The sequence below is a fragment of the Tupaia chinensis genome, unplaced genomic scaffold (genome assembly GCF_000334495.1).
Source record: "Tupaia chinensis unplaced genomic scaffold, TupChi_1.0 Scaffold000355_1, whole genome shotgun sequence".
NCBI lineage: Eukaryota > Metazoa > Chordata > Mammalia > Scandentia > Tupaiidae > Tupaia > Tupaia belangeri.
Genome location: NW_006159850.1, coordinates 9,786,833 through 9,806,666, shown reverse-complemented (window position 1 = coordinate 9,806,666; position 19,834 = coordinate 9,786,833). Strand labels below are relative to the sequence as shown.

Here is a 19,834-nt window from a genome sequence, read left to right as displayed (position 1 = left end):
AGTAAGGCCAAAAAAGGTTAAAAAAAAAAAAAAAAAAAAAAGGAAAAGAAAATAAAAAAGAGGGAGTATTGTTGGAGGAGGTAGAGAATTCTGGGCATGAAAAACCTGTCTGAAGAAGCCACTGCGTGTATAGGTGGGACTCCAGATCCCGTTTTACGAAAGAAAAAAATGAAGACCAAACAAGTCTCTCTGTGAGGACCCCCACGTTCACAGCTGTTATTCCAGTGAAAAGCTGTTTTCCAACTCCCAGCCATTCACAGTCCAAAAACCCTTGCAGGTCATGCCTGAATACCTTCAATGTGCCCCATGTAAAAACACACCATGAGTAGATTGGACATGGCCTATGAATTATACCTTATTTATTATTATTGAGCCCTCCTTTTTTCCGTCATGCTTTAGAATTATGGGCTGGAGCAGTTTTTAATACTCTATTTATTTTAGGGGAGGAAAATGTTTTTCTTTAACCACAACATTCATGCAATACCAACTGCTGGCAGTTTCCCCAGCATTTAAGGAAATATTGTTGTAAGACTTTTATGTTCTGTACTTCAATCAGCCAGAGCCAGCAGTATCCCAATAGAAGGACCCTCAACAGACCATTTTCAGCATTTTGCTACAATTAAACTCCTCTGGTTTTAGCCCTCAGGCAATTTAGTACCTTTTTACATATGCACATTATGAACTTTTGACCAGGGTCTAGCAGTCATATATTAGAGTGCTGCTCTTGAAAGCAGGCTTAACAAGTTCCTCTGAGTATTGCAGTTGGAGTCCGTTGTAGAAAAGGTAATTTAAGCAACTTGCAGCGAGGCCATTCAGAATCTCTGCGATGATCCTAAATATCTCTCTCTTGCTCGCTCGCTCTTTTTTTTTTTTTTCCTTGTTTCCTCTGGAAGCTGGTAGCAAGAGCTTTCAAAGTCTGTGATTGATCTTTTATTCAGTAGCTAACGAGGGCTGTGATTCTATTAGCGCGCTACAAGGCAAGAGAACAGTGATTTAATGAAGTGTCTAGTGAGCCGGCCATAGATTTATCCTGTTGTCGCTAATTTGCAGTGCCGTGGCGAGCATCAAGGCAACTGCACTCACACTGCTATTAAGCAGGTATTTCCTTAGTCAATTGTTGTAAGGTCAGGTACAGTTATCTGAGCAAAAGCAATGCTTTCCCTCTTCAGTGTCTGCAGATGACAGCTGCCGTGCTGGGCGCTCACTGAAGTGGAACCGCGAGATCAGAGGTCCGTCTCCAAGTCGCCCTTAGCGGAGGCAGGAGCAGATGAACTGCCAAGTAGGAGTAATAGAGGCATAATTGGTGATTAGAACTGGAAAGGTACAATCACATCTTAATACAAACTGGCGTATGTTATAGTTACTGTCAGTAGTTGTAAACTCGCCCTGCCGCCTGGACGAGCTACGTTTCCCTTGATTAGCTCTGAGAAACGAGGCAGCAGGGCGCTGGGACGGCCACACCAACAACATCCCAACCCTGGCTGCTTGCTGGGGTCTTGGCCCGCCCGGTGTTTTCCTTGGGCGCCTGCGCTTGTCCGCCTCGGAACGAGCCGCGGTAACCTCTCCCCAGCCCCCTGGAAGGACTGTGATTTCATAAATGTCCTCTGATCTCCCCTCTTGCCAGGTGCAGTGACATTTATGCACACTGGCTTTGAGGCTCGTTGAACTTTTGTTTTGTTTGCTTTTGCTAAGGGGAGGTATTTGCCCCACGTCAAATCCATATCCCACTGCAGTTCTGTGTTCACGGGAACAGACTCGGTCTTGCCATGCCAGAAAAAGAAACGTGTTAGAGAATAAATGCACCGCGCTGAGGAATTGCACACTGGAGACTGGCGTTTCTGAGACTGTGTGGGGATAGGCTAAGTGCAGTGCACGTGTCTGAGGTGCCCACGTGTGTGAGTGGTGTCCATCCATGGTGAGGTCCACCGAAGAGAGACTTCTATGGTGTTTAATGAAATGCCAGCATGGCTTAAAGGAAAATGCTTGAAAATCAAGGTGTCCACCTGCAGCTTTGTACAGGCTGGAGACATCTCCATGCTTTGCAGCATAATTTTTCTCTAAATTCATAGAAGCAGCAGCATTGTATGCAACCTTTTTTTTTTCAGCAAAAAGTTAAAGTTTTATTTACAATTATTATTTCAGAGACCAAAGCAGTTCATTTTATTTAGCAAAATACATTTCACAAGTACGTTTAAGTAAAATAAATTCAAGAGATTTTGTGACTCTTCTCTTAGTCGCTTGCTTTCCTGCCAGTTGGAATTTCTGTCTTCTAGCCTGAGTATTTTCCTGGATGATGCAGCCATAAACCAAGGCACTGTTTTATGGAATTCGAATGGCTCAGGTACCCTCTGCACTCTCACTTAACCATCCGGGGATTCAGTGAAACATAAGGAAAACGACTTTGGGAACCATGACTAGAAGATTCGGAAGGAAATGTTTTCCCCTCTCTGTCATGGTAGCTTTTCAACGAGAGGCCTTGCTTGCTCTCGGTGGATAGTGAAAGCAAATCGTTTTGGAGAGACAGTGGTCAAAAGCAAACTTAGGTGGCTGCTGCCTCATTTGTCACCACGGCCCAAAGGGAAATGCCAGGCACCCACCTCCCCAGCCAAGCCGGAGCTCTGCACAGAAGCTGCTCAGAGCTCCCTGTAGTCTTTTTCTCTTCTAGTTATATACATTTAAAAAATACAGCACTGTGTTAAATAGCAGGACAGCTAACAATGGGACAGATGATGCCACAGTGAAAATCCACACAGCTTGAGGAGAGGAGAGAGCCAGCAGATGGTCTTCCCAGCCCCGCTGTCAACGCCGCCCTCTCCTCAGTCCGCAACAGACCTGCACTCCGAGGGCAGGCCTTCCGACTGCCGTCACTGGTCAAGACGCTGCTTAAAACATTTCTGGGTCTCCTCCTCGGAAAGGCTGGCCTCGCCAGCCTCGGCTGGGTCCGGGTGCCTGTTGACCTTGCAGAAGTTGTACTCCAGGATCTCCACCTGGTCCTCGGTGGGACTGCTCGCCATCTCCGCCGACATGGTCCCGGGACTGGTCTGGGATCCAGGGGGGACGACTCCACACGCCCTCCTTGCCCTGGCCTCTAAGGAAGGAGTGGAGGGAGCGCTGAGGGGACTGGAAGAATGGCCTTAAGAGCTGCCTCCAGGGAGGGGGAGCTCCCCAGGCACTGGGCTTGACAGATCGCGAGGGTGGGCTCCCATTGTATGCAACCTTGTCCAGGCATGTTGAGCCACTGTCGTTATTGATACATATATGTTTGCATTGCTCTGAGTAGGATAGGCCAGTCAGGATGCCTGAGAGAGAGAGGAGATGAACTAAGGAATAAAAATGCACGGATGCATTGCACTGATGTGGCGTGCGGTAGATTCGCAAAAAATGTTTTTTTGATTTTGCAGCTTTAGGATGTGTTGGGTGAAGTTTTGCATTGGATTCTTCCCCTAATTATGTTTGAACATTTTTAATGGTAAAAGTTAAAAGAAAGTGAGAAAAAAAAAAAAAAAAAAAACCTGGATAATTCCTTTACTCGACTCCAGGGCTGGCATGTAAGGCTGGTTAGGGTTTGTGACCAAGTAAAGGGAGTAAAGGACTGCTTTATATTGGAGACTTGTTTGCCGGCGACCACCTGGTGGCTTAAACAGGTGAGTCGAACTTCCACAATTTCTAGTATGGACCTTTGATCCTCGGGATAGTTCCGTTAATTTGTAATGCCACTGGCTTACCCTGTTATCCGGGAGGGCCCTGTCCTGTGGAACAGAAATGTAGCCTGTTGGTGTGGAGATGAGCACCTTGGACACACAGGCTGGGCTGGTCCAGAAGAGGAAGCCGGCGGGAGCATCAGTGAGAGCGGATCAGGCCCAGGGAGGGCTCTGGCTGATCTCGCCTGGAGAAATATGGCAGCAGGAAAGCGGAGACTGGAGGCTGCAGCTTCCCCTTGTGGCCAGGAACACACTGGCGTATCTGAGGCTGAGCAGGATTGATGGGAAAATGGAAAAAAAGAAGGAAGGAGGGAGAGAGATGGAGGAGGAAAAGAGAAAGAAAGGAAGGGGCGAAGACAAACGGTGGGTAGGGAGCGAGATGGACGAAGATGAAGGGAGAGAAAGAGAAATGAGAAGTGAGGGAGAAGAGCAAGCGTGGGGAGAAAAGAGGACGCTGGGGAGGCAACCGAGAGCCCAGCCTGAGGTCCTTGCACACCGTCCCCTGCAGGCCATGCAAAGCACCGTGACCCAGTGACAAGAGGAACAGTAGTGCCACTGTCCAGACTTCATGTGTGTGTCCTGTGCTCCCCTGTCATGTCTGACTCATGGCAGCCCTCTAAGGTATCTCCATCTTCTAGACGACAAAGCCATGGCTTAGAGGCCACGTCGGAAGCAAGTCAGAGCTCGGACTCAGGTCTGCCTGTCCTTCCCGGCTGTAAATCCAGAAGTGCTGCCTCGTTTCTCACATGCCCCTACGTCCAGTTCTTCCTGCGAGGCCTCAGTTTCCATTGCTTAAGTGTCCACATCCAGGTCCCTTGTTGGAGAAATAGGCACCACAATTCTCTTTCCTGATCTGGGGACATGTTGGACCTTTGGTAAGAAATCAGAAAAAGAAGAAAGAAAAGTATAAAAATGCCCATTTCTAAAGCATCTGAGTAATTTGGGATGGAAATTGTTCTGATGTGTACCCATGAACCTCGCAGCCTGTCCTTTCCTACAGTGGCCTGAGGGAGGATGTGTTAAATAAAGGTGTGTTTTGTTTGTTTGCTTTTGTTTGGTTGGTTGGTTTTGAGAGGTTTTTGCTGTAGGGCGTGTGCGCTTGCCAAAAGGACAGAGAGGGACAGAGACAGAAAGAGAGAAATCACCCCCCCCACGGGGGGGGGGGGGCCCTGCTACAAACCCCTCTTCCATTCTCCTCTCGGGATTGTGGGCATGCACGCACACACGCCCGGCGTGAGTTTAAGCCACCAGGTCTGGGACTCAAACCACAGTCGACTATATGAGAGTCCAGTGACATAGCCATTAAGCCAACTGCTGGTCCCAGAAAGGTGTGTTTTAACCTATGACCCACACTTAGCAGCCGGGGCAATATCCTGAATACTTATCTTTTTATGGATGTTTAACATCTTAATTTAACATACTTTCCAGGATGGTGTTCATGTTCTCTACCTATACAACCTGCTCTGGAAATAAGGTCCCCACAGAAAGGCTCCTTGGAATGTAAATTAGCATTCTTTCTTTCATTTCCCTGGTAAATAATACCTATCATCAGAGGGCTCCAGTAGTGCTATCAATTTATATTTTAAAAAGTATTTTGTGTTTTATGGACTTTGTTTTTTTCCTTTTGAAACAACAGATCTTTAGAATCAGAGATGCGTTCAGATGTGCTTGCTTGCTTCCCTTCTGTTTTTTGATAGACAGGGTGTCTCTGTGTCATGATCCTGCTGATCCAGCCTCCTGAGTCGCGGAACTACGTATGTATGCCACCATGCCAAGGTTTAGGCTTTATTTATTGTTAAATTAAAAGAGGCTAGTACACCAGACACAAGAGGCCACATGTCCTATGATTCCATTTATATCAGATACCCAGAATAGGCAAATCCATTGAGACAGGATGTAGATTGGTGGTTGTCAGGGTCTGGGGGTTATGGGAGTAGAGAATGAGGGCTATTGGGTGTGGGTTTTTCTTTGCAGGTGGTGAAAATGTTTTGGAACTAGATAGTAATAGTCACACAGCCCTGTGAATATACAAAAGGCCACTAAATCGTACAATTTAAAAATGGTTGATTTTGCGTCAGTTATTAGCATGTTGATTTTATGTTTGAATTGCACCTCAATTAAAAAGAGTAGCCTAACATATAAGAAGAGATGGCTTGAAAAACGGAGCATATTAAGCTGTTCTTTTAGTTTCCTTCTATCTGCACTGCACAACCCCATCATTCTAGCATTGGGAGGAAATGATTGGGCCAAGCATCTTACCTGGGTAAACAGATCTCAGCGAAGGAATCCAATCCCTGCCCTGCATGGTGTTATGTATGGACATGTGCTCGCCTTATCATCTCCTGACCACATTATTGATTAGTTATGTGTTTGCCTGTGTTATTAATAATGTATACCTTGAAAAATCTATGTGCATTATAGTCTTTGATCTTGTCATGAATTTCAAAGCCAAAGATTCCATTTTCTTTTTTTTTTCTTTCTTTCTTTCTTCCTTTTTTTTTTCTTTCAATTTTCAAAGGAGTATACTGGAGATAATTTTGAAACTTTTCTCTCATCTTCTCTAGTGGAGGACTTCCTACTGACCTTCATCCTTGTTAATGAGATATGTCTGTATATGTGTGTATGATATATATATATATACATACATGCACCTATATACATTCACTATTCCCATGTATACATACCACACTCAGTCATTGAAGGAGAGAATTATAAAATACAGTCAGTTCATGCTTACTGTATTCTAGAGATGAGGACTATCTGAATACAAGACTTACTCATCTAGTAGATTAAAACAGAAATTAAAGGATTATAGTCTTTGATCTTGTCATGAATTTCAAAGCCAAAGATTCCATTTTCTTTTTTTTTTCTTTCTTTCTTTCTTCCTTTTTTTTTTTCTTTCAATTTTCAAAGGAGTAGACTGGAGATAATTTTGAAACTTTTCTCTCATCTTCTCTAGTGGAGGACTTCCTACTGACCTTCATCCTTGTTAATGAGATATGTCTGTATATGTGTGTATGATATATATATATACATACATGCACATCTATATACATTCACTATTCCCATGTATACATACCACACTCAGTCATTGAAGGAGAGAATTATAAAATACAGTCAGTTCATGCTTACTGTATTCTAGAGATGAGGACTATCTGAATACAAGACTTACTCATCTAGTAGATTAAAACAGAAATTAAAGGCTTTAGACTAAGGCAGGATCAAAGGCTCTCTTTTCATTGTTCTTTTATTGTTTATTGACTTCAAAAAGACTTTTTAGTTTAAACTGACTTTAATGTCTCTTGAATGCTCTTTTGTAAAATGACTTTGAAAACTCGGGGATAATGTCTTCATTAAGTGGAGAAAAATCTTGGGAAACATAACTGTAACTTGGCTTTCATTAGAGTAGAAAGAGATAAAGCTTTGCTTAATTAATGTCTGTTTTCTCTCTGTTCAGAATTATGAGGAAAAGGGGGCTGAAATCAGTGCTGATAAAAGCTTGAAGTAGACATGATAGTACTGAAACTTTCTTTCTCCTTTTCCTGGAATTTAGAAGAACATGCTTCATACAACACTGTGAACAGTATTGAAATATTCTAGATGCCTTGTCTTTCTGGGTGTAAAATGACTCAAAACCCAGTGATACCAGTCCCCTGACTTCTTTCTACGCTTTTGGTATTTTCTCTTTGTTTCTAACTCCTGTGAAGAAATGGACAGTTCTTGGAGGTACAGGTGAAAGTTTCTATTGGTCTGCTTTCCTTTCTGTTTAAAAGATTTCAAGGCACTCCCTGTTCTTTTCCAAACCACTAATCAAAACTCATCTCTTTCAGGACATCCCAGTTGACCCCAGGGGACATGCCAGGTCTCTGGATGTGTCAGGACTTCTTTCACACCTGCACTCTCCTGTGACTTTCTGATTTCTGTCCAGCTTCTGTTTTCTATAAAACTGGTCTGCTCCATAAGCTCAGGACTGCTATAGAAATGCTGTTCTAGGCTGAATTTTTTTTTTCCCCATGATAAACTTGATGGGGAGCCAAACAATGAACTCCACAACTGTGAGGCTCCACCAGCTCTGCATGCTGGCTGACCGCACTGGCTGCATCATCTGTTCCCTGTATTATTACAGTAGTGAAAGGGAGGATAACCCACAAGAACAACTGTCCATCAGAGCTCAGACTGAGCTTCTAGATCCATCCTTCCTTTTCTCTCATACATCTTGTGAAATGCAATTCCTGGAGGGGCCATCTGTTGGCATACCCTAGGCTCTCTTAGAAGAGATTTTAAGCCCTCCCTTTTTGTAGCCTGTTAGTTTTAGTGGGAATACAAAATGAGCACACAAGTTGGGATCTCACAGTCCTAGGTATGCATTCTGTATCCACAGTGTACCAACTAGTTCATTGAACCTGTCAGAGCCTCAGTGTTCTCCTCTGTAAATTGGGGATGATAGTACTTATTTAAGATAATTCTGTTTGGGTCAAATGAGGTAAAATGGGGTGCAGTCACATCTATATTCTGATTTTAGCAACACTTTGCTACTAATTCTGCATATAACAGACAGATTCTGGCCCTTTCTCTTTAGGTAACAAACATCTGAAAGGCTTCCCTGATAACCTACCCACCCCAAAGTATATTCAAGAGTAAAACTTTCCATGTCATGATATTTTACACCTAATAGTTCAAAATAACTTGACTATCTTTATTGTGTGTCTCAATAGATAGATGGATGGACAGATTGGTTTTGTTTTAATACCTGTGCAGTCCTGCTGGCATTACTCTTTTTTAAATGCTCAAATGCCATCGAGTCACAGATTTCAGAGGCAGCAGTAAATACTTGGGGTTTTAAGTGGCACAGCGGGTTTGCTGTGTAAACCCTCAGGGATATTTATACCCTCTCCTGAGAAGGGTAATTGAGCTTCCAAACCACCCACCAAGATTTCTGCCTGTAAAATATGTAAGGACTGCTACTATAAAGACTTTTCCCTTATGCAATTTGTTTTCCATCAAGAACCAGAGAACAAGGAAAATATAGCTCCATGTAACTTATCAAAGCCAAACTCTTACAAGCTACAAAGCACATCCCCGCACAATAGCAGTTGGAAAAGGGCTAAAGGCGAACAAAAAGTGAGTAGAAGAGACCAGTTCTGAAACTGAGAAGACAGGCTCCACAGTGCAGCGTGAGGATGGCGTTCTAAGTCACCCAATCAGTAGTAAGCTAGACTTGTCCTGGGAGCATATCATGGAGTGTTCAGAAAGACATTTTTTTAAAAAAGGGATCTAGTTAAAAGCTGTGAAAAGTCAAATGTTGAAAAATTGATTGACAGGCAGCCAAGACACCTCTGAGTACCTCACAGACAGGGGGTGGGGGGGATAGTCTATGGGTTCTGGGTTCTGTGCACAACCAGGCTGGGCTTACGGACCTGTGTTCTTCTCCTTTCTTTTGCAGAAGTGTCATCAGGCTTGTTTGCCCTAAGAAGAATATTTTCTTCTTTGAACCTTTGAGCTACCGAATGTTAGCTGACACGTAGAGACGCCCCTTTGGTTATTCTCTAACCTAAACAGATCTAAGACAAACCAACATATGTAACATGGAACTAGGGCAGTAAGATATAAATGGAATTCTCAGTGACTAACTGAGATTTCCAAGTTTTAGACTATTGTATTAGTAAAAGTAATCCTAGCTGCTATAACAAATGAGCCCACACATGTACAGTAGCTCAAGTATGGTAAAGTTTATTTCATGTTTTCGTAAGGTTCAAAGTGACTGCTTCCAATTAGCAGACAGCTTTCTTCCACATGGTGACTCAGGGACCCAAGCTCTTTCCATCGTGTGGCTCCACCATCTTCCATATGTGGTTTATGGGCCTGCCTTTCTTATCTCAGCAAAACTGATAAGAGGCAAGAACATGGGAGGTCATGTGTGGGGACATTTGAAGGCCCAGGCTTGGGAGTGGCATGTATCTATGAACTGCAGAAACTAAGAAATTTAGTCTAGCTACGTGCCCAGGAATAAGCTGGGCACAGCAGGTCTTTGCCTTAGCTAATGGACTATCAACCCTTTGTTTGAAATCACTTTGGATAGGTGCCCTTGCGTACTATAAAGGTTGGAAGAAGTGATACTGTGCTCACTGTCAGTGCTCCTAGCAAGTGAGGATGACTATGTGACAGGTTCTAGCCAACAAGTAAATCAGTTACCTCTAGCAGACCTTCTTGGAAACGTCTTGCTTTCCTGATAGAAAGACAAGGCTTTGCTGGTGTTTCTGCTCTCCCTTTCTTCTTATCCTGTATGTATATTTGTTGCCTGAAGCAGCAAGTCTTTCTTGCTTCCATGACCTAATAAGAGGGAAAAGTCAGGCACTGGTTTCATGGCCTGGTGGTTAAGACAGCTGAATCCCACATGACCAGCTGCGTGGTTTAAGTCCTAGATCTGGTGCTTGAGAAACACACTAGGTATTTGTGCGTGCAAACGCAGAGTCCTAAATGGAGGGAGAGAGAGAGAGAGGAGAAATAATAGTGGCATGACTATTCCCCATGAAGGTGTTTCCTTTTCTCATCCCCCCTCTCTTTCTCTGGCAAGCACATATGCCTTCTATCAAAAAAAAAAAAAAAAAAAAAAAGAAGGAAAAAGAAAAAAAGAAAGAGAAAAGTCCAGGAAATGGCAGAGAGAATGGCTCTCTTTTGCATAACCATCAACAAGCATCAATAGCCACATGTTTGGCAGGTGCATTTCTCCATCTCTTCTGCTTCCCTTCCTCGTGTATTTCTTCATCTCTTCTGCTTTTCTTTCTCCTGCCAACCCTGGGCCACTAATGTACACAGTGATGTAAATAGTATAGAATGCACATGGCAGAGGGCTTCTGGACAACCCTGGGACTGAGGATGCTTCGAGACTGCCACAGTCATCCCTCACCTTTATTTTTTCTAATTGCAAGTGATAACTAAGTTTTGTTTCAAATGGGGGATGCGTGGATGCAGTGTTTCTAGAAAGTTACCAGTTTTAATGCAGGGAGACCTTTCCCGTTTTCTGCTGGGGTAATTTGGATGAGATGAGCTTTTGATCACGCATGGGATCTCTGAGATGACAGTCACACTTCTTGCCTTTGATACTCCAATGGCCCCTTTCCCCTGTGACTTTGTACTGAGACACATTCATATTCTGGTTGTTGTCTCCTGGTATTTAAAAATGTTTATCTGGGCCACATTGGTTAGAAATAAAAAACATATAAGCGCTAGCCCTGAGCATCATTTGTCCTGAAGGAGGCTAGAGATTCCATCAGTCTTAATTAAAAAAAAATTGATAATAATAATGACGATTTTCCGTGCCAAGGATTAGTGTACATACCATCACAAGGCAGATGTATGGCATATTCGATAAACTTTTAAAACACTTTAATGCATCAATTTATAGATTTTTCTTTTCCTAGTCACAAAAAGCTGTTCAGGGAACACGGTTTTGATTCTATGTATGCTTTGAATACTATAAGATAATACTTTATGCTATTTCTTTAGAAATGTTACAGCATTCAAACTTTTCCTTTTTTTTTTCTTTTTTTGGAGAGGTTTTTGCTATAGGGCGCATGCACTCACCAGACAGACACAGAGAGACAGAGAGACAGAAACTGAGAAATCGCCCCTCTGGGGGATGGCTACACCGCAATCCCTTCTCCTCCATTCTCCTCTTGGGATCTTGGGCACATACGCACACGCACCTGGCGTGAGTTTAAGCCACCGGGTCCGGGACTCGAACTGTGGTCAACTACGTGGGAGTCCAGTGACATAGCCATTACACTAACTGCTGGTCCCCTCAAACTTTTCCCTTTTGAAAGTAAAAGCCATTCCTTTGATTAGTCCAGTTAGATATTATGGTGCCAATTTGCACCTAGTTTTCTTAGGAGCCTATGTTTGCAGTGGTCAGAGATCTGGTGAAAAATGAAGGTTAGAAATGGGAACAGTAACACTGTAAATATCTGTCCCTGTGTGCATCTCAGATTAAAACCCTAACCACGTAGACCCGCCAATACAAAGGATTGGCTACATAGTGAGTTCATATAACCAGCTGCATTAACAATGGAATTATTAAGCAGGGCCAGAGGGAATGTGGTCAACCTCATATCTCATAAGCCAAGGCCATTGTGTCTCCAGTATTGCATATTCCAAAGCTATCAATTCCAGAAGCCTTCGCCTGTATTTAAATAATGGAAAACTTTGAGCCTCGATTATTGTTTCCTAAAGAAATTTAGAAAGCTTCGAAAGTGCATTTCTATCAGTAGAAGTGAAGTCATTTTTCTGTTCTGCAAAGCACACGTCATTTGCAAATGTGTGCAATTGACTTTTGTTACATTGAAGAACATCATGCCCTTTTATTATCAGACAGGGCATCCACTGAAATACCTGAAATCATCATATGATTGGTGGTTTACCTCCTTCCTGGCCTGTCTGTCGTTTAGTACAAAAAGCAAACTATAGCCCTCGGGCCAAATCTGGCTCACTGCCTCTTTTTTTGTGGCCTGCAACTTAAAAATTCCTTTTGCATTTTTAAACAGTTGAAAAAAATATTAAAATGATATGTTGTGATGCATGAAAGTTTAAATTTGGATTTTTTTTAAATAAAGTTTTATTGGAACATTTCCCCCGCTCACCCATAAATACACTGTCCTGGCAGTGACAGCCAGCACTGTGGCAGAGCTGAGTGGTTGCAGGGATGCACAATGGCCCGCACAGCTGAGAATATTCGGGCGCTCACTGGCCCTTTCTGCACAGAGTTGCCAACTGCTAGTTCAGTAGATGTACTTGCCTGGGAGCAGAGGTGGGAGAGATTTTTTGCTGCTTCCTTCCCAGTGAAGTGAGATGTTAGAATGTTACTCCCAATGCTGAAAGGGACTCTAGGCCATTGTTTGGACTTTGTCTCTTCAACAAGTACCAGCCTTGATGTTCTCTGTTCTCTCCACTCTTTACTTCTGCAGTCTTTTAATTTTTTAAAAGAATTATTCTATTTAACTTTATTTATTTATTTATTTTAATTGGACTAGAGAGGACAGAGAGAGAGAGGGAAAGTGAGAAAGCAAACTACCAGGTCTAGGACTTGAACTGTGGTCAGCCATGTGGGAGTCCAGCACCCTTAACCACCATGCCACCTGCCGCCTCACATCTCCAGGTTTTGCGAAGTAAAGTGTTAGCTGAGTATACTGCACGTGGCTGGTGGTCCTCAGAGGTAAGCCAAAAAGAGTCATCTCTGAGATTTTGGGGCCACTGTGTGGCCTGGGGCCTGGACTCCCATTCTGCTACTCTGGAGTGGCAGTGTTCATGTAGGGGTGTAGGGGCACATGGTCTCTCTTTATCTGTTAATTCCTTGGAGGAAGTTCTGTTCAGAATACCTTGAAATGTGTAATAAAGTTACCTATCAAGGCCTGTTTTACAGGGAGATTTAAATGTGATAATAAGAATAAAAGGAAATGAAGTGACATTGAGGGCGGCGTCTTTTATAACAGCTCTTGGTCTTGACTGTTGAGCACACTGTAAAACGACTTTTATACATTTATGGATTGAAATGGTTCCGCTAAAATTTTCAGTGTTAACATTGTTCAAACTTCCATTACTAACCCCTCTCACGTTGTAACAAAATAGTTTCCTCTTTGACATTTTGATCATACTAACCTGGGACATTTTATACCAAAATGCTCATTTCGTGCCACGGGGAGGCTTTGCTGGTTTTGATTTCAGCACTTTCCTATAAGTAGCTGACAGAGTGTGTTTGCGCATCTTACCCTGGTACAGTCTCCAAACCGATCGTCACAGAAGAGATTTTTCAGAGATAGGAAAAGGTGAAATGTTTTGTTCATCATGTTGTCTTGTGGAAAATACAGTTTTTTTTTTCCTCAGTCTGTTCCTTTTCATTTCAGATTTTCTCGTTTGCTTTTCTTTAAAGCGACTACTATTCAAACTACAGTCCTTCAACTGCATTCCCATTTTTAATAACAGCTTTACTGAGGTCTAATTCACATACCATATAATTCACCATTTAAAGTGTACAATTCAGTGACTTTGCTATTCACAGAGTTGTACAACCATTACAGTACATTGTAGACCATGTTTATTACCCAAAAAAGAAAGCCAGTATCTCATAGTTGTTACCTCCAATTTTTGCCTATTCCCAGGACTTGGCAGATGCTAACCTCCTTTCTGTCTCTCTGGAATTGCATATTCTGAATTTTTTTTAAAGAATTATTTTATTTAACTTTACCTATCCATTTTAATTTGACCAGAGAGGGATAGAGTGAGTGAAAGAGAAAGCAAGAGGGACAGGAAGCGAGAAAGCAAACTGCCACGCCTGGGACTTGAACCCTGGTCAGCCATGTGGGAGTTCAGCATCCTCAACCACCACACCATCTGCCAGCCCCCATATTCTGAATTTTAATGTTAATGGGATCATACAGTTTGTGGTCCTAGTGACTGACTTCTTTCACTTAGCATAATGTTTTTAAGATGCTGCACCGTAATTTTAGTCCCTTATTTGTATTTTTTTTCTCAGAAGTACAAATTTAGGGACAGCCTTGTAGCACAGTGCATAGGAAGTTGAATCCTGCATGACTGAGCACGATTTGAATCCCAGGCCCCAGCAGCTTGAAAAAACACACTGGGTATGTGTGTGTGCATGCTCCAAATTCTGATGGAATGGAGAGATGGGGGAGAAGGATTGGAGTGTGACCATGACCCACTGGGAGGTGCTCTCTTTTGCAGGTATGCTCTCTCTCTGGTGCCCTCTGGCAATTAAAAAAATAATAAAACACTTTAAAAATAAATAAACATGTGTACAAAAATATTTAACTTATTTAGGCATGCTTGCTCTATTGACTTCATCTCTACAGCCATCGTGACAAATAGCATTGCTAACATACCCTAGACCTTCTGCAGATGCTAGCTGAGCATGTGCGTGCATAGCTGCGACAGCTAACGCTAGCTACTTGTTCTTTAAAATGCTCTTCATTACAGCTGTAGTCACACCATAAAGAAAGGTGGGGTCAGTGAAAGGCTATGTCCAGAGGTCTAAGAGACCCCCATGTGGGTATCGGTTCTCAGGTGCTGGGCGCAGCCTCCGCTTCTCAGTCTCATCTCCTCGCACTGTATGGAGAGTTAGGATCCTGTTGTTCTGTTTGGGGCTCTTTTTCATTATCTAGGTTGGCTGTATCAGCACCTACTTAAAATATTACCATCGCTCAGGTAAGAGCTTTTGATAGATGGATAAATTGGGGTTTGTATTGTGCTTATTTCTTCCCAGAGCTGTGCAGCATAGGATAAGGTATAGCTTTGTTATAAGTTAACTTTATCGAGTTTAAGCCTGTTTCAACAAGGCTGACTGTGGTTGGAGATCCCGTGGAGCCATGAATTTTATCTTGATGGACACACAGTTCTCACACTTTTACAAACAAAAGTCCAGGAAAAAAAAAACATTCAAAGTATGGTGTAAGTGAGAAGAGTTTGGTTTCAGACCTACCTGGGTCTTCCCTTCCTTCTCTCCACCCCATGCTTCCTCCATCAGACATTTCCACAAGCCATGCCTTTCAAATGCTGCCAAATCCAGGCACATGTTGGCTGCCTGACAGGTTAGGCATTTACTGGCTAGAACTGGAGCGTCAGCTTTCACTTTCTTTTCAAGACCTGTCCCCATTATCACAGAGGATGGAAAGTCTGCTTAAGTTATAAGCTAGCTAATTGCTTCCTCAGTTGAAGACCTAAATGAGTTTTAAAGTGAAATGCCTATCTCCGAGGGCTAAGTAGCCAGCCCACAATAGGCAATTGAGATAGCAAAGACTAATTTAGGGAAGGTTGTTCTGTCCTCTCTTTCCTCTCACTTCTTTCTTCTTTCCACCTTTCCTTCTTCTCTCCCTCCCTTTCTTTTGCTCCCTCCCTCACTTCTTCTTCCCACGCTTGCTTTTTTCTCCCCCTCCGTTCTTCCTTCCCACCCTTTCTCCTTTCAGTTCTCTTTCTTCTCTTTTCGTTTAACCATTATAAATATAATGGGGTTGTGTCTGTGGGCTTTTGCTGGTAATTAAATAAATTATTTATACATTTAACACAATCTTGAATTACTAGGTGATCATCTTAGGCACTCAAAAGCGTAAGAGCCCTTGAAAGCAATATCCAAGCATAGATATTCCATAGCACGTCTTACAATCTAAATATTGCTTTTAGTGTAATCGAAGCAGCAAGAGTAGTCACAGCAGTTGATGGACTATTTTTCAAATTGATTTCAAAAATGTATTTAAGGGGATGATCTTCTAGTCTAGATTACCTATTGATTTTTAATATGAAAAGCTCATTATGTAAGCAGTAACTGCATATAAAAACCTAGCAAACCTTTGCATAAATCCTTTAATTGAATTTCCAGAGCCTGTGGTTCTACTTTTTTTTTTAATTAAATCTATTTCTTTTTTTAAGTGTTACTGTGTAATTTGCATGCTGTGAAGAGGCCCTGTCCCAGATAAAGTGCCATTGATCCTTATTAAACCTCACCTCTGGGCTTGCTTAAAACTAACTGGAAAAATTAAAGTGTTCATGCCGCAATGCACTTATAGCGTGTGTGATAGGATTATGGAAAAAATAATAAAACTAATTTCCAGGAGAGAATTTATAATGTGAGATTTTATTTTTTTTCAATTTGATAATTAATAGTGAAATCATATCATATATATAAATCATATTTTAGCCTATAAACTGAAATGGCAATTAGGAAAGATAATATAAACGCGATGTAAAACCGTCATGTTATGTGCGGATAATCTTTTGGCACTTTAATTTTTTAATTGTAGAAGGCAAGGATTATGAATTGAACTCAAACACATTAAATGGTGGGTTTCATTTGAGAAATCTGATTCTTTTACTATGTACTATATTAGTAGATTTTTAATATTAGTGTGAGGAAGTATAAAAGATATAGAAAAAGATATTCTGGTTATGTTCGTGCTAAAATGTGTGTATTAGAATTACCAGGGGAAGGAAAAATATAAAAGCTGCAATAGGTTTTTCTATTTTTTAATACCTAACATTTGTTATTTTAAAAGCAATAAAATCCCCTAAAGAAATATTCATAATCAATAAGAACACAAAATATGGAATATATTAACTGAGTTATAAAAATGTTTGTAGTATAGCACAAAATGAAAAACACAGCAAGTATGTACGGTTTAAAGTGTAATCAATTTTGAGGTTGTATACAAGGATATAAATGATAAACACAAGTAGTAGCATTTTTAGTAAAGGCTGTTACAAAATACTGTATTTATGGCCTATTCCATTCTTTTTATAGCTCATTAATGTAGAAAACAAACACAGTGTATCCATCTTCCCAGACAGCTTAAAATTCCCTTAAATGATATTTTTAAATGGAAATACTGAGCTCGTTTGATCTGTTCCTTCTTTAAGCATGTGTCAGGTTGAAGGGGTGCATATACCACACGGGGGTGCCTGTTCAGACTCTGGAAAGAAACAGTGATGATGGTGATGTATTGCCCTCCTTCGGCAAAACAAGGCCAAATCCAACACTTTTACAGCTGGCTTGTTGGCCTCTCCCTCCTCGCAAAGGCTCCTTAGCAACCACCCACATCTGATCCCCTGCCCAAGGAGAGCCTGCCCACCTTTGGAAGTTGCATTAATTCTCCCAGACCACGAGGGGGCTGTTGAGTTGCTGGTTCACTGCACTGTCTGGCAGGACAGTTTTAAGGCTGGTTCCAAGGGTGTTTAATTTCCTGTGGTACCTATGAATATGCATACAGTGTGTGCTCAGCAATCCAGTAGCTCCAACTAGACAGCTCGTCCTAGTGGTAAGGATTTGAGATTGTTTTCTGGGGGTGGTGGCGATGTTTCCTCTCCTTTCCTCTCGCACAAGCCCTTTCTGAGCGAGCCCAATCTGCAATGTAATTCCATTAATTTATTTCCAGAATTTAATTTGGTCCTAATGTCTTCATCAGGCCTTTTTTCTCATTTCGTTTTGTCATTCTGTAGAAGTTGCTAGCCTGTTATGATCAATGGGGCATATTTCCATAGCTGTGGGAGTTGAGAACTTGGGATCTAGCCTTACTAAGATTTTAAGTAGGATTTGGCAATTCTCTCTTTGTTTTCCATAATAACATAGAATATTTGGAAAAGAAAAAGGGAAATCTTGATAAGCAGGGCGAAGTATTTTAACTGTTTTCTTTCCGTTTGGATTAACATATACCCCAGCACTGCATTAGCTCCACCCACCTACCCATACCTGCATCCCTACATCTGGAATGTGCCGAAGGCCTGGTATGTGTCAGACACTACTCTAAACCATAAGGATATTAATGTGAATTTGGATTAGTCATTGCCTTCTAGGGTTTTATTATCTAGTGGGGAAAACAAAGACATAAGTAAATCATTTTAACAGGTAGAAGCAAAGACCTAACTCAGCCTGAAGGAGTTGGGTTTAGAAAAGGCTTTCATTATAACTCTGAAAGCTTTTTTACTTATGACCATAGTGGATGGACTTTACAGTCTGCAAAGTAATTTCATTAGAGGTAAATACCTTCACATTGAATACTATGAAGTTTATGATTTTAGAACGAAGTCTCTTATGGCACGGCAGTGTGAAAAAAAAAGATACTTTGCATGGTGAAAATGGATCCAAGCTACATCCTCTGCCCTAGAACACACTAGTTTTAGTCTGGTTGCCTAACAGAATCTCATGGCCACTATCTTAGGGAGGGACCACAAAGAGATTCATCTGCATAATGTGTTCAGTCTTCTGCAAGATGGGGAGAGTGGCCAGGCCACCAAATAATGTGTGAACTGTGCTCAGAGGCGGGATTCAGAGAGTTCCCCAAGTCAACATTCACAGTCCAAACCTGGAAGCAAAGGCAAGCTGAGCTTGGCACAAGTTAAAATCCTCAAATAATGCTGACCCAGTAGCGCCGCCTCATTCACTGTGCCCTCTTGGGATAGTGCGGCCAGTGATGAGGGCAATAAGCATCTGAGAGGGACGAGCCCTGGGAGGATAAAGGTGATGATTCATTTGACTTTTGAGCCTACAAACTCAGGCTGGCCTGATCTCATTGAGGCAGTCGTATCCTTCCTCAAGATAAATCAGTGATTTACAAAATAGAACCCAGTCTGATGGTGTATCAGAGATAGTGAACCTTCTGGAGCCTCACCGTCCAGTATAGTAATCACTAAGCACATGTGGCTCTTTACACACAGATTGATTAAAGTTACATTTCAGTCGTTCAGACTCACTAGTCACATTTCCGTCGCTCACGTGGGTAGTGGTTACCATATTGGATTGTATTGGTACAGGTGTATTGGTACAGGTGCCAGGCCTCAGATGGCCAGCAGCTGTGCATGGTACACAAGGCATTCTGAATTCAGGCTGGATAGTTCCACAGACAGGGTCTTTGGCAGAGCCTACACTCCTTGTGACTTGAGCTTTTGAAAACTCACTGTAGGGCCAGCCTTATAGCACAGTGGTTAAGTGCTGTATGGAGAGAGCTAGATCCCACAAGGTCAGCCATGTTTCAAATCCCAACCACAGCATCTTAAAAAACACTGTGTGTGTGTATGTGTATGACCCAAACTCTGACAGGATGGAGAAATGGAGGAAGAGGGATTGAGGCGTAACCACGATCCATTGAGTATTGCTTTTTCTCCTCATCTGGGCAAGTGCATATGTCCACAGGCAATTTTTAAAATGCATTGTAGTTTTGTATATGTACTCAGTTAAATGGTTGTAAACCTTAGATTATCTGGTTTAAACTAAAGCAGCTCTAACAGAATGAACAAAGGACGTAAAAGGAGGCAAGGAAGCCAGCATTTGGAAGTGATTGGTAGGACGCAGACACAAACTGGGAATAAGAAAGGGCTGGGTGGGCACCTCGGTTACCCCTAATAAGAGTCCTTCATCTGTACAAGGTAAATGCAATGGCAGTTTGGACATATCTTAGGAGAAACCAATCAAAAAACCAGAAATGTGAATTAGCAAGTGAAGAGGTAAAATTGCACACACTACTTTTAAACGTGCACATCACTCAAACACTACACCATGCCTGGCATAGTAGCTAGCTAATAGAGTGATTCAGGTTTATAATTTGTAAATAAATAGTCACCCACTGAGGCATTATGCTCCC

General features: G+C 42.0%; 1 protein-coding gene and 1 pseudogene across 1 annotated transcript in view; one reads left to right on the top strand and one right to left on the bottom strand.

Annotated features, from left to right (window-relative positions):
- WWOX (WW domain containing oxidoreductase) overlaps nt 1–19,834 on the top strand; it is a 1,095,008-nt gene that overhangs the window by 375,054 nt on the left and 700,120 nt on the right. The window lies entirely within an intron of this gene.
- Nucleotides 2,817–3,214, bottom strand: LOC102498094 (homeodomain-only protein pseudogene; annotated as a pseudogene).